Raw genomic sequence first — 14,324 nt, 5'->3', positions numbered from 1 at the left:
TCAAACCATCTTTCTTCAGTGACTATATGCAATCTAACACAGCGCACTCATAATTAGCTTTGTCCATCATTAAATTAAAAATTGTAATGCATATTGTTTATCCACAAAAAAGAAAAAACCCATCAGAACATCACTATTAACAATTTAACTTTTGGCAGGAAAACAAATAAACCTCTGGCACTCTAGATCAATCTCAATTCAGTGCTTGAAACAATAATGGATTTCAATTATTTTAATAATTTCCTCTTCTCTCTTTTAATGTGAAGTCCTGTAACAAACATGATGTATTTTAAACATGAAAATACTGCAATCCTTTATTTTTGTGTTACTGCTTTCCTCTGAACAAATTTTTCTCTCTCCATGGATTTGTGAGGAAGGGAGGGAAGATAGAAGTGGAAAGAAACTCAAACCAGCTGTTCCCTAACAGAATTAAAATCATGACCCTCAACCCTTTTTCTAAAACATCTATTTTCCAGCCAACCCTCTCCCAGCAAGCAGCAAGCTCCAAGGAGGAAAAGACTTTGACCCTGTAACCTTCTCCTCCTCTCCTGAGGTCAACAACCTCAGATAAGAAAAAAGCTGAAGAAGTCTCTTTGGCCTCACATGATGGCTGTGGATTCTAGATTTTTAAAAGCATAGGTCTACAAAAAACACCTCAGAAACTTTTCTAATGCTTTGAATAATTAAATATGGTCTTTTGCACATATAGTTATTCTTACTGTAATGTGTACTCTTTTCTATTTTATGCATAGGTAGCTTATGCTAGAGAGAGACATAAGAGTGACAACCAGCACAAGAAAGACAACACTACATTTGCTCATATTTAACTACCATATAGTGAATTTCCTCCTCAGGCAGACAAAATGAATTAGATATACAGACACAGCTGAAACTACAAGTGTGAACATATGTTGCCAGGCTTTGAAAATCAACTTGGCAAAAAAAAAAAAAAAAAAAAAAAGGAAAAAAAAAAAAAATGGAAGCTTCTTCAGCAAGTTATCAAATTCACAGAAATTAAGTTTTCTTTTTGTTTAAAATTGAAAGCAACTGTCCACCCAAATACCTACAAAATTAACAATTCAAATATAAACTGAGTGTAAGCTAACAAAGGTACACCCTCCTGCATCCATGAGTTTCCCATTTTAGTTATTTTTCCACTGCTCAGTGACTTCTCAAATTCTCCATGGATAGAAAACTTAAGCTCGAGTTGTCAATACAGCAGTGAAAATTATCAAGTCAATAGACTTCTCCCCAGCTTGGAAACTATGAATGACAACTGGAAAAATTGCTACAGAAGAGGATTCAAAATAGAAATCCGGGAAAAAGAAATAATTTGTTTAGTAACCACAAAACCAAAGGAAGAAATAGAAGCTCATCTTCTCAACAAACTTCCAAATTTAACTCTTTCAGGCAAAAGATAAAGGCTGGAAGGAAGAGATCACTACATTTTAGATCCCACAATTCGAGATGACCTGAGGATTTAGAACTTTAATTTACAGTGTAAGGCCTTGGGACCATCACAAGCTCTGGGACATCACAGACATCCTCCCCTTCTGTCTAACCATCTGCTTGGTGGTTAGAAAGAACTGAAATAATACATCAGAAATAGAAATCATGGTAGTGAAAGAAAGGGATGTTGGAAACAAAAACCCAGAAAAGAAATCAAAGACTAAAAATTGGTGGGTAAAGGTATAGAAACAGTGTCAAGAAAGCAAACAAAGTGAAGAAAAGGTCACAAACTTCACAAATCTCAGCTGAAATACTGAATATAATGGAAGGAGATAGTATCCTCTTTTGTCAGGAATAAAAGAAGAAAAAATCAAGTCAGGAGGGGAATAAAGTAAAATTAAAGCACAAGAGATACGTGTTATAATTTGGAAAGGATTAAAGACCAGTGCAATTGACACTACGTTACAACTAAAGGAAGGTCACAAACAGTGCACGACTGTTTTGTTCCTCTTGAGTGGCAGGACACGGCTTTGAGGCTAAATGTGAGCTTTGAGTGCCAGGTACTTTTCATGCTGTCTAGCTGACTCAGACTTTGGGCTAATGAGTGATGGGTGCATTTTTCAATCTTGCACATGGGAAGGAAAACCGCTCATTTAGCAGTAAAGTTATTTAGGAATAACTCTTCGAAGAAGGCAGTTACCTGCCCACGACTAATTGATCTGGTCCAACGTTCCTTCAGAACACCTTGTATTTGTTTTTACCTGCTTGCTTTGTGTGTAGCATTTTGCTCATGAGCAAAGACTACCTGAGACACTATTCAGTCCCCTGATTAGATATAAGCAAGCACCCATGTATTCAACATTCTAAAACTGCAGTTAACTCAATATGCACCATAATCAGGGATATGCTAAAATGAAGTTTGACCAACAAATAAAATCTGCACTTCCAACCAGTACAGTTTTCAAAGACGTATTTTAATAAAATATAAAGATTCATAAAGTCTTCAAGTACTTCCTCAAAAAGCTTCTGTGACAAGAGCCAATTTAGAGCTAAACAGCAGGTTTACCATTTCAAACTTTTACAGATATACTTGCCACTTTTGTAAAATATTCATAGGAAATACAGTACTGGTATCTTCCCCCCAATTTCTTTGGCAAAGCAATTCCTGAAATTAATATTGAAAATCCCTGTAGAAAGACTATAAATACATGTTATTTATGCGTATATATTTTATTATGATAGAATCAGTTTAACAGTCAGCTCCAAAGCAGAACATTAGAATTGTTGGATTCTTTTTTAAAATAGGCTCAATTGGCAAGTAAGGAGCAAATATCCTGTGGTTTATGTGTAAAGATTATGCAGCTAGCTGTGTTTTTTCTTAAAAGTGTTGACCTTGCAGCTTCAGTATATCCAGTTCAAGATCTTCATGAGAGGCTACAAGTGATGACATGTTTGTACTGAAGGTTTGGATTACAGTCAGACAGGTTGAGATGCAGCTCTGCACTTTGGGATTAATCCCTGAAAAGCAAAATGTGCTTGGTATAGTTCAGGGACAGTACTTTCAGGAGGGCAAAGCATCTTAGATGTCTAAATCCTGTTCCCATACAGGTCTACGTAACTTGCACTGATTTTAATGAAACCATTGCCAGAATGTTTAATTTTAATTTGAAAATTAGAGTTGGGGTACTAAAACATACAGAAATTTTAAAAGCCCTTACTCATGGTGCCACATGCATGTTCTGTGTATGGGGCAGACATAGGATAGGACAGGTATTCACAAAGGGTAATTTAGTCTAGGGAAGTGGCACTGCTCTGTTTCAGATCTCTGCTGCAGATCTCTTACAGCCATAGCCAGATATCATAGGGCAAGCTGTTCAGAAACCTGAATCGATTGGGTTTTCTTACAATCAGCACACTAGCTTGATGGGCGCTGTGGGAAACAGCAGGAGATTGGGGCTGGGTGGTGGGAGCGGGACTGGTTCTCCTGGCAGCAGCCCGGCAGCTGCCCAAGGCAACACCCCCAGAGCTATGTCAAATAAGTGGTGTCTGGAAGCTGGGGAGGTTTGTTCAAAAGGTTTCATGGGGATTTACATTTTAAGAAAGAATTTGAGTCAGAGAGAAAATTCATCTTCTGCAAGGGGAGAGAGCGAGTCTTGGAACAGCAGCATGGAAGAGAGCAAGCTGTGAAATGTACGAGGATTTAAAAGTCATAGGAGAGAGACGCCAGCAAAAGCTATTGTCAAGGGAGAGAAAGGAGACATTTCCTACATAATTTTAAATTGCAAGTTTGGATGAGAGAGGACACTATATAGGTGATATAAAACATTAGTAACATGCCCGAAGCATGCTTAGAGCAACAATATTAATGGTGATATTGGGGGTTGTCTCTGGACTTGCCAATAGCCTCAGGGAAAAGGAGAGTGTCAGCATGTGTAGCTCAGCAAGCCTACCTACAGTAGTTTAAGAAGTTTCTGTCCATGCTGCCCTTTGCTGTTCTCTCACATCCGGCTTGCACGGATCCATGTGTTTGTGTCCCTCACACCTTTCAGTGCCACAACTGGTAGCTTAGCTTGAAACAAATCTCAATTAAACCAACAGACTTCGCATGGAGTAACTGAGACTTGTTGCTAACATTCCTTCCCATCAGCTCTGCTCTGGGGCTTGAAGTAGCAGCAGATACGTGCTTGCAGGAGCTCCTTAAAACTGGTGCAATCCTTTGCTAAGTGAAAATATGTCTCCGGTGAAATGCAGTAAGCCAAAGAAAAACAACAATCAATAATGAATGACTAGATGAGCCTAGCTTAAGACTTGTACATGGAAAGCTTGTGTCTTCTCCCTTCTCCATTCCCAAAGCATTTGCTAACTCCTTCCTGCTAACTTTTTCTCCTTCTCATTTCTGTTTTTGTGTGACAAGCCAAAAGCTCCCAGAGATGCTCCACAGTCATCATTCACAGCTCCTAAAATGCCTGGACCTATGTAGTCTTCTGGAATAATTCCTCTAAAGTAACTTAAGATCTTTACAAAGATTCATATGCAAAGCATTAAGTTATCGCAGAAATGTTCTACAAATATTTATATTACTTTGCTCCTTCACTACCACCCGCCAAGTTGTGCACTTCTGCCATAATTATGTAAAATATGCCTCACTACTCAATTTACTGTAGGAAAATTAATAATAATAAAAAAAGAGATTAAGGCTGCTACAAGAGTTCCTCTTATCTGTGCCAACACTACATGCCAAGTGGAGTGACGTAATGGCTAGCATGATGATCCTCTACATTTCATGCTACAAACCCAACAAAAATAAATCTAATAATTCTGCCGTCTTTGAATAATCACTGACTGTAAGATAACTCTGGACAAGTTTGCACATTATGAAAAGGAATAATGTGAATAATATTATGATCATAACCTCAGAAGATGCCAAAGTAATACAGTCCCAAATCTGCTGATTATAGCTAAAATACATTTCCACATTTGGTTAACCATCCTAATTTACCGTGAGAAAACTAACATTACTCTGTCAACTAATTGTTTCAATACCTTAGTCTGCAAAGTCAAACTAGAGAGTGAAGCTCACCCCCAACCAACAACCACCCTTTAGAAGAAGCTAATTTCATTTTGCCTTTACATCAGCATGCCCATTGAGACAGCCTGGAAGATGGCCAACTCACAGGAAATGATTACTGGGATTCTGTGTTCATCTCATATCTGTCATTACGCAATTATATCCACTGTTTCATTTTCCCTACTGAACAGTAGAGAAATTTGGTCATGTACATGTGAGAACAGATCTGGCATAACAACTTAAAGCTGCAATCCTTTATAAATGTGATGTATCTGAAAAAAACTTAATTGAAAAAAAAAATCCTCAAGTGTACACTGCTGTGCTTTTAATGCAGTTTTGTGATAGCAGTACCTCTGTTTATGTCTTTTCCAGAAATAAGATATACACCCTTTACGATATATACTCCACAAATACTCGTCACTTCTATAAGCCGTCACAACGTGCTTCTTCAGGAAGCACAGGCTTACAGATTGTCAGAAATTGTTTTTCTAAGCAAAAATTGTATATTCCAAAGCTGGAATGACCATTTGTGAATGACTATTTTTGATTATAAATCTGTTGGTTTCTACATCTTTTTACTTATAGTTGTGATTACCTTCCTGCAAAATAAGAAGCAGATTTCTTCAACTAGTCACTGTTCTAACTTTAGAAAAATAACATGTAAGGATCCCAACATTATTTAACAGTAGTCATTAAACTTGACAAATAAATCTCTGTTTTTCACTTGACTAGAAGGATATCAAAATCTCTGGTATGTATACAGATTAGAAAATTGACACTACATAGAACAACAGCACACCTATATCCTGTGTATGTATATATACATACATGTATGGCCTGTGCCAAATGCTCCTCTACTGTACTTCTGTACTTGCTAAATATACAAAACCCCCTGCACTTCCTTTCAAGCCGAGGCAACAAAGGCTGAAGTGTTGAACTTCCTTACCCATCATCGTGCAGTGCCTGTTAACATACAGCGCAAATCCATGTGAAAGAGCAGAGACTATGGTTCGCAGGTTCTCAGCACTGGCACTCAATTGGCAGGACCTGTCATCTCTGTCTAGCCTGCACTTTGTGACCCTAACATTTTCTCTTCTTTCCCACCACAATTATTCAGCACTGAAGAAAAAAGGTGCAGATTACCTGTGGGTCAGGCACAGGATATGAAGAACAAAGAGTTCTTGAAATCCACTTCATTCTGTCTGACAATTTGTGGATGAACAGTCAAGGAATTAAATCGGGCTGTGAAGGCTTTCAAAACACTCCCATTTTAAACTTAAGACTATAAAGAGAAGCTTATAGTGTAAAAAAAAAAATAAATCCACTCCTCCCCCCCAAAACAAGAAAAAAATACCCCCCAAAATCAAACCCCACCTTTTACTGCTAAAATAGCACATCAAAACTAAAAAAACAATTTAAGGCTATTAGGTATACATACTATTAGCTATTATAAACACTAAGGACTAAGAACTGAAATTATTTAACAAACTCATTTTCATAGCCAATGGCTTTGAAGTGCTCTGTTGCACTGAACACATAACCCTTTTAGAACGCTCAACGGATGCCATTCTTTTCTAATAGAAAAAGTGATTAAAATCCTATTTCGCTTGGTCACACGAACAAGTGCATTTGGATTAAATATGATACTACTAAAGTAAACAGTGTTTGTTCCAAAATAAATACAGTTCTTATTCTGCAACTTGTGTTTATTGAAGTAGCTACACTAAAATCAAGGTTTACATTTTCATTTCAGCTGCAACTTGTAACTGGAAGAATCCAATTTAAAACATGACCTATAAAAGTATCTATATAGCAAACGTAATGTGCCAGTTACATTCCCACAGCAAAACTATATTTTGCTAGTTTTCTTTTCTTCGTTAAGTGTCATGAAGCAGGTATTTCAAGGACTGATAGTGTCTCAGTATATTTTACTCGATACATTGAAAAGTTTCTGTTGAAAAAGAAGATCAAAATGTAAAACTATACTGCTAGCAGAGGGTCAGGAAAGCTCAGGACAATCAACAGTAAGTGCAGTTCTCCAAACCCCAGAGCTTTCTTGCTTGCTTTAGGGTGTAGATTTGTTGTTCGGGTTCCAGTTCAGAGACACCCCCTATCGTTCTGAATACGCTCATTACATTCCAGTTATTCAGATAAGATAAAACATAAAACTATTCTATTTCTATAAGGTATGATCTTAATCAGGGAAGTGTTAGAGAGTGCCTCTCAAACAATTCTTGCTGTAACTCTGACAGAATAATTTGTTATTCTATTTCTGTATAGGTTGCAAGAAAAGAGAAGCAAAGAGGAGGGTGAAAGAGAAAGAATTTTACCCATAGATAGAAATGGCTAAATAAGACTCAAGTTTATCTGTTTAAAGAGTCTGTGTCACTCCTGGAAAGGACACTGTTAAGTTTAAAATGTCAAATTCACCTTATTTTAAAAGTTCAGCACTTCACATTGTAAATACCTTCTTTACAACATGATTCATGTTATCTGTGGATATATATTTTTGTAAAAAGAAAAAAATTCTATGACTAATGAAAGCCAGTGAAAATAAAATATGAATGTGTTTAAAGAAGTAACAAAAGCCATGAACCTGGTCAGCATGTAATGAATTATTCCCAAACGTATCCACTTGAAAGTATACTTTTAGGAATATACACATTTTATTGAAACTATATACCAAAGGTTGTTCAAATATATTTAAATTTTAAACAATTTCAAAATTAAAGTTATAAAAAGAATGATTTTTCCATAAAAGCCTGAAAACAATATCTCACATCTCAGGAAATGAGAGGTTCACATGGAAATTTTCACAAGAAGATGTGAACTATCTCTTTCAGTCCTGCGCGACCAATTAATTTAAACTTGCTGTGTCTTGGTGCTGTTGATGATCTCCTAAATACGTGTGTTTAAATGAAAGCTACAATGCTTTGGGCTAGCAAGTCTTCCATCCTTGTAATTATCTGCTAATGGGGCAAAGACTGCGATTAAAATTATTTCTGCTAACCTCGCCAGTACAGACAGCTAAAACGTTGCTCCTATGGGTAGCCTGAGGACCTTTGCACAACTCTCTGCATTTTTCTCCTTCCTTTTCTTTCCCCTCTCAGTGTTGTGGGGCAGATGTTGACCCCTATGCTACTTCACAGTGGCAGAAGTAAGGACTGAGCTCAGGCACCACTGCCCTGCGCAGATGGAGCAGAGGACCATCTGCTTTGCCAGAGCTCTAGGAGCTGAAACCAGGACAGAGTACCAGCTGGATAGGCAAGAGTTTTTGTGCCACCTTACAGCCTGACGTTTAGAGAAAGGGAGAAGCAACAAGAAAGTAAATAAAGTGATAAAGTGATGCTATGAGCTTGATAGGCTCCCATGTATTTCAGCTGAACTGCGTTGACCACTGTGCAAAGACCACTCCATCTGATTTTCTTGAGAAAGAAAATCATATAGGATCTATTTTCAGTGGCACCTAGTGTGAAGGTACTCATGACTGGCCACGTGAAAGAAGTTAAGTGGTTAATAAGTTGCATAAGCCTATAGGAATGATCTCAAGTAAGCTAAGGAGGTATTTGTTATTCTTCCTAGCTCTAACACTCACAGAACCACAGCAGCACATTCCACAAGAGTCAGGCATGATGCATTTTGGATGGGTCAAAGCTTTTAGCTGGGTTTTGCACACACCAGCAAAGCCACAGTTCTGCCTATGATTGAAGACTTTGTTTTGCATTTCTGTTCATTTACCTACAGCTATATGTGCACCGTAATTTAGTCCCACATTCATGAAGTGGAACTTCATGAGCTTTCTGCAAGTCACCCATGGTTGTAGTATTATGTAGATGAGAAACTATTTCCAGTCATTCCATCATATACGTATCAGGGAAAATTCCTTACCATGATTTGTATTTCCTTTCTTTTCTTTCCTTCCTTCCTGCAGTCAAACTGAGCTGTTCCTGGATTGCTACTGTGGAAAACTAAATGCAAATAGATGGGCTTTGTGTCTCAGTCTGAATGTGCTAAAATGACTGCTGCAATGCCTGCTGGAAGGGAGTCCACAATTGTTGATGGGTCATTACAAACTGAACTCTTTTACTCTTCATAGGATTTAAAGTACCTTAAAAATTAGGTTTACATCTACAAATAATGTAGTGCTGTAAAAAAAAGGCTCTACTGATGCTTTTGGAATAATCACATCTGGCTTTCCAAGAACCCTCTGTTGCTGAAGGTGAACTATCAGAAGTTGAATCACAGGTTCCTCATAAAGCACACCTAGCCACAGTCTGGTCGGGAGGTTCTCGTTACAGACGTTACAAATATCAAGAGTAGGGGAACTCTTGTTTTAGCCAAAGGAGAAAAGGCATTTCTGAATAGATATTCCTCTGTAGGGCCCCGGATGACTCTAGTCTGGGTGACTAGGGATTAGCTGAGCTGCCATCCTTACAGTATTTGGGGGTGGGTGGGAGATTCTCATTCAACGGGCTTATTCAACAGCCTTTCATGCAATTGTTTTGGACTTTTCTTCAGTTTGATTCCCCATAAATCTATTTTCAGTATGTTCTACAGCCCTTCCTACCTGTTTTTGCAATAAGTGACTACAGTTGTTTCTTATTCAATGTCCAGCTAAACAATTAGGAAGTAGAGGGTCAAAGGTTTGCTAAGACTTTCCGGGATCCATCCTCTGATCACAGCCAAATCTTATATTTTTATACTCTTACTTTTTATATTACCAGCAATAAATATTCACATGACCAATATGAATGACTGCATTCAACAGTCACCAAGAGCTGATTCTGCTTTCAGCGGCACCTTTAACTATCACGCTCTTTCGAAAACTGTTTTCAAACAAAAAACATTTATTTCATAGATTGTTTCTAAATAGTTCTAGTGAAGAAATATTGTTTAGAATATCAAAGAACGCACATGGTATTTTTCTGGTTTGAGAGAATGCAAAATGTAACGTTCTTGAGAAATTTGTGTTCTTTGGCATCATCTTAGTCAATATTTACTTTTGGGTCAGTAAACCTACCACTTTAACTCAAGAGAGGTTAATCACCTACCAACAACACTGTTGCTCTGAACTGGATAAATAATTTTTTTTTCCTGACATTGACACAGCCAGGTTGATTTTCTTCCTTGCTTGTATATCACTGGTGATCCCAGCACAAAGGAAGTTGATGCCACAAAGCTACTCCGAGGTCTTGCAATGCTCTGAGACAAGTTTGCGAATGAAATGTTTTAAATAGAGCTGGGTTAATTGTGCATGAGGAAAACAAAGAGCAGGAAGCACTCAAACCTGCTGTGTTTATCTCTTAAATAGCCACTACGTATTGCTTAAAAAAGAAATCCCAACCAAAACAGTAAGAAACCCCTTCATAATCCAACAACTTTCTTTATGAATGATCAAACAATTAAAGCCCATAAAGCTGCCGTATGGTTTGGGGATAATCATTAAATTCTATGCAATTTTTCCCTCATCTTGAGTGGAAGATAATACCATCTCTAACGGCGGTGCTACAGACTTGATCTTTTAAGCATTCTGAAAGCTTATCACAAACCAAACCTAAACACAGTGACTGTTAATACCAACTAATTTCATTAATATTTTAATGCATTCTCCATCACATTTTCCTTCCAATAATATTACTTCAAAAAACATAAAGTTAAAAATAGACAAGTGATACTAAGAAATAATAAAATTTATAAAGATTGTAATTACAACTAGTATGTATATTATTTAAATAACAATAAAATCTAATAAAAGGAGAATTTTTTCTCCTTTCTCCTGAATTATTTTAATTCATACCTATCAGTATTTTATGTTATCTCAAGGACAACAGCATACCTTTGCAGTAATTTTACTGATTTCTGAAGCATTATTTTACACCCCTGCAACTGAAAGCCTAGAAGTATCACTTGCTTTATGGACAAGAGAAATGGAAGCTATTAAATGATACACACAATCACAAGTAACTTGTTTTGGAACAGCAGTACTTAGAGGAGCAAGACTCTAATTTACTGTTGTCTGATTTATTCTTTTTCAACGGGTTACCCCATCATTTTGTAAACATAATTTGTCACCAACACCAGCCAGAGTCCTCTGTAACTACTTTTTGCCTTTCTTTCAGATCTGTTATCCCTGCTGAGAGAATCTACTAAAGAAGAATTTTTCATACTGACACCAACTGTAGTCTTGCTGTGAATAACCACATTCCCATAAAAATCATTCCATTTATTGCAAAGTTGTTGGCAGACTATAGGAATAATAGTCAACTCAGGAAACCTTTTATCCTGAAATCACATAGCTTAACCCTTTGCCTGACCATATGAAGTTTATACATAAAACTTATATTACCACACAGCTGATTTAATGCTTTAGTAAAAGCATTTCTGTTGTTGATAAGTTTTTAAATTTATTTTTTCACAGAACTTCTTTAAACTAAAAAGGAAAAAAAGAAAAAAAAAGACTGAAATGGAATCAATTAAGTGGTATTATTTTTTTTCTTATAATTTTTTTCCTTACAATTTAGAATGTTGTATTTAAAATTACAGACTCTTTCCCAATACATGAAATAATACATTAGCATAGATGGTTGAGTGTGGGTTTTATTATAAACTAAAAATTTAGAGTCATATGAAAGATTTTTCGTATTTTTCCTACCTTCCTAGGGTAAAGAAAGATGTATGAATTTATAATGAAAAAGAACAATTAGAAAAATCCTGTTTGCTTTACGATGTTTTGTGCAAGATACTTCTGTTAGTCATTATATTCGTTTTGTTAAAGACCAAACTAGCAGAGATTAGATTCAGGAAAGAGACATTAGTTTTGTTAGTCAGTCCTCTTGACAGTTTGGGAGTCAGGGGTTGCTTGTATTCAAATTTCTGTCTGAATTTATTAAAGTGATGGAACAAAAAAGACAGGGTTTGTTTTCCCTGCCTTTTTTGTTCTGTTCGTCAACCCTTACTTGTAGGTAATTATGGTGTGATTTATGCTTTATTCATTGACCAAGGCCGTAATGGGAGTTTTGGACTTGTAAACACACCTTTAAGAAAATAAATTAATTGAAATATTTGACTTGTATTTTTAAACTTTTCAGCCAAAGAAAATTCTTAGAAAACCTCTTACTTGAATTATAACTGCTGCTACAATTGGCTCTCCCCTTTGCCTACTAATGTTAGGGAAGGCGTTATTCCCTTGGGTATCCCTACTTCACATTTGCAATGCGAGTTATACAAACATGCAGAAGAAAAAGAGAAGCTCTTTCAACTGATTGAAATGACTTTCTACAGTTCAGAAGAAATCACTTGCTTAGATATTGCTGATCTTTCTTGTGGCAATAATATTTCAGCTGAGCTCAGTACTCGTGTCAGCAGTCTGTACTTTCCTGTCACTGAACATGTAGAAACTATCATCTTTTGACTACACAGTATGGCAGGTAACATTCAGGAAGTGCCTGGACTGCCCTATTCTGACAGAACAAGAACATTGGGGGAAAAAAATAAATAAATTAAAACAAATACTCCATTCCTTTAATACCTCATTGTTTTTTATTTTTAAACTTTTAATTTACTTTTTTTTTAAACCCTCATTAAAATCTCATACTTTAACAGCACACATTAAGATCACTTTTGTCCGCTATAGAAACACCCAGATTCTTGACTATATTTAAAGTAAAATTTTAAAAATGCAACTAACAAACAGCAGCCAAATTTTACTTTAAACCACACAAAAATAAAAGTGATACTGCAATGAATAAAGGGTATAATTCCCTCCCCCTTTCTTTACAGTTTCATTAGACCATTGAACTGGATGAAATTCAGATAGAGGCCTTATTGTAATCACACTGAAACAGTAGAAATCTCCAGAGACCGTGAAACTCAAACATTTTGGGAACCAACTTCAAGCACTCCTTCTGAGCTTTTGAAAGAAAATGAATGAAAGACACTTAATTTTTCTCCCTGTAGCAACATTTTAATATAATTCCTACAAAACAAAACAAAACAACTAAACAACCCAGCATAAACAGATTTGTTTAAAATACATGCATATGCATATTTTCTTAAAATTTAAACTACAGTCTTAGCACTCAACCACAACAGCACAAAACGCATGGTGGCTCTGAAGATATCAGACAACTTGTAAATAATAACATCGCAAATTCATGCTAAAACGAAATCTAGGCTGAAGAGGCTGTTAGAAACTACCTACCATGAATATTGCAAAGATACTTGTACTGTGGTTTAAAATCTTTGCACTTACGTGAGGACTAGCTAATGTGCTCCCATCCTACAAAATGGCATGTAAGGATGACACTTAGTTTCACTTGCTCTTCTAAAATAAAAGTATATTATTTTCAGAGACTAATCCACTTAAAACACCAACCTGAATAATGCAAATCTGAGATTTGCGGTTTAAGATGGTACCCAAACCAACAAGGAGAGAATTTTTTAAAAGTGACTATTATGTTCTCTTCGGTTTATCTTCTGGTCTTTGCATTGTCCAGTGAGAAAAAATATTGTTTGCCTCAAAGCAGTGGAATCAGCACAAAATAACTGCATTATGTGAACAGAAAGGATAGGCTGGGAAAGATATTTGAGTGTAAATTAGTGTTGATCTTAGCTGGAATAACTTACACTCTTCCTCACTTGCAGCTGCACCAGGGACTTGACTGGCTGTATGAGATTTTACACATCTGTCAGCTTAATCAGAGACCAAAACTCAAAATCTACAGCTCAGGAATGTTATTTGAATTTGTGAAACTTTTCAGATTTTTAGGTTATAAACCAATAATGGGCTACTTAGGAAACTTATGAATGTGTTATGAACAAGTCATAACTACCATATTGACATCTGTAGCAGTAGATAGGCTTTTGTTCAGTGGTAATCATAATATTTAAAGAAAATATAAAAAACATTTTCTTAATGTCAGTTCTGTGAAATATTAAAAGCCAAAGAGAAGCCTCTCTATGCAAGAATAAATGGAAAGCAATATATTAATTAATAGCAACATTAACTGCTTTTACCATTAGTATCAACTATTTATTCAATTATTTGGCATCACTGTTCTATTATTTCAGACTTCTTGGCTGATTTAAATAATAAAAAAGGCCTATTCATATCTGAAATGACAATTCTGACACTAAGAGGCCTTCAGGATGAATCACATCATTACCTAGTTTTGGACCTTACATGCTGAACCATCAAGCAGTGTACTGCATCTGTGCTTAGGACACGACCTGCATTGGTGAAAGAGCTCTGTAGCACATATATGGACTTTGCAAGCCCTCAAAAGTAAAAATTCATTAAGGGCAGGTG

At 36.3% G+C, this 14,324-nt stretch overlaps 1 protein-coding gene across 1 annotated transcript in view; it reads right to left on the bottom strand.

The window, feature by feature from the left end:
• The window catches only part of EYA1 (EYA transcriptional coactivator and phosphatase 1), a 151,216-nt gene that overhangs the window by 14,109 nt on the left and 122,783 nt on the right, over positions 1 to 14,324 (bottom strand). The window lies entirely within an intron of this gene.

Source organism: Strigops habroptila, chromosome 1, assembly GCF_004027225.2.
Source record: "Strigops habroptila isolate Jane chromosome 1, bStrHab1.2.pri, whole genome shotgun sequence".
In the NCBI taxonomy this organism is placed as follows: domain Eukaryota; kingdom Metazoa; phylum Chordata; class Aves; order Psittaciformes; family Psittacidae; genus Strigops; species Strigops habroptila.
The sequence above is the reverse complement of the archived record's forward strand: the minus strand, read 5'-3'. Positions and strand labels throughout refer to the sequence as shown.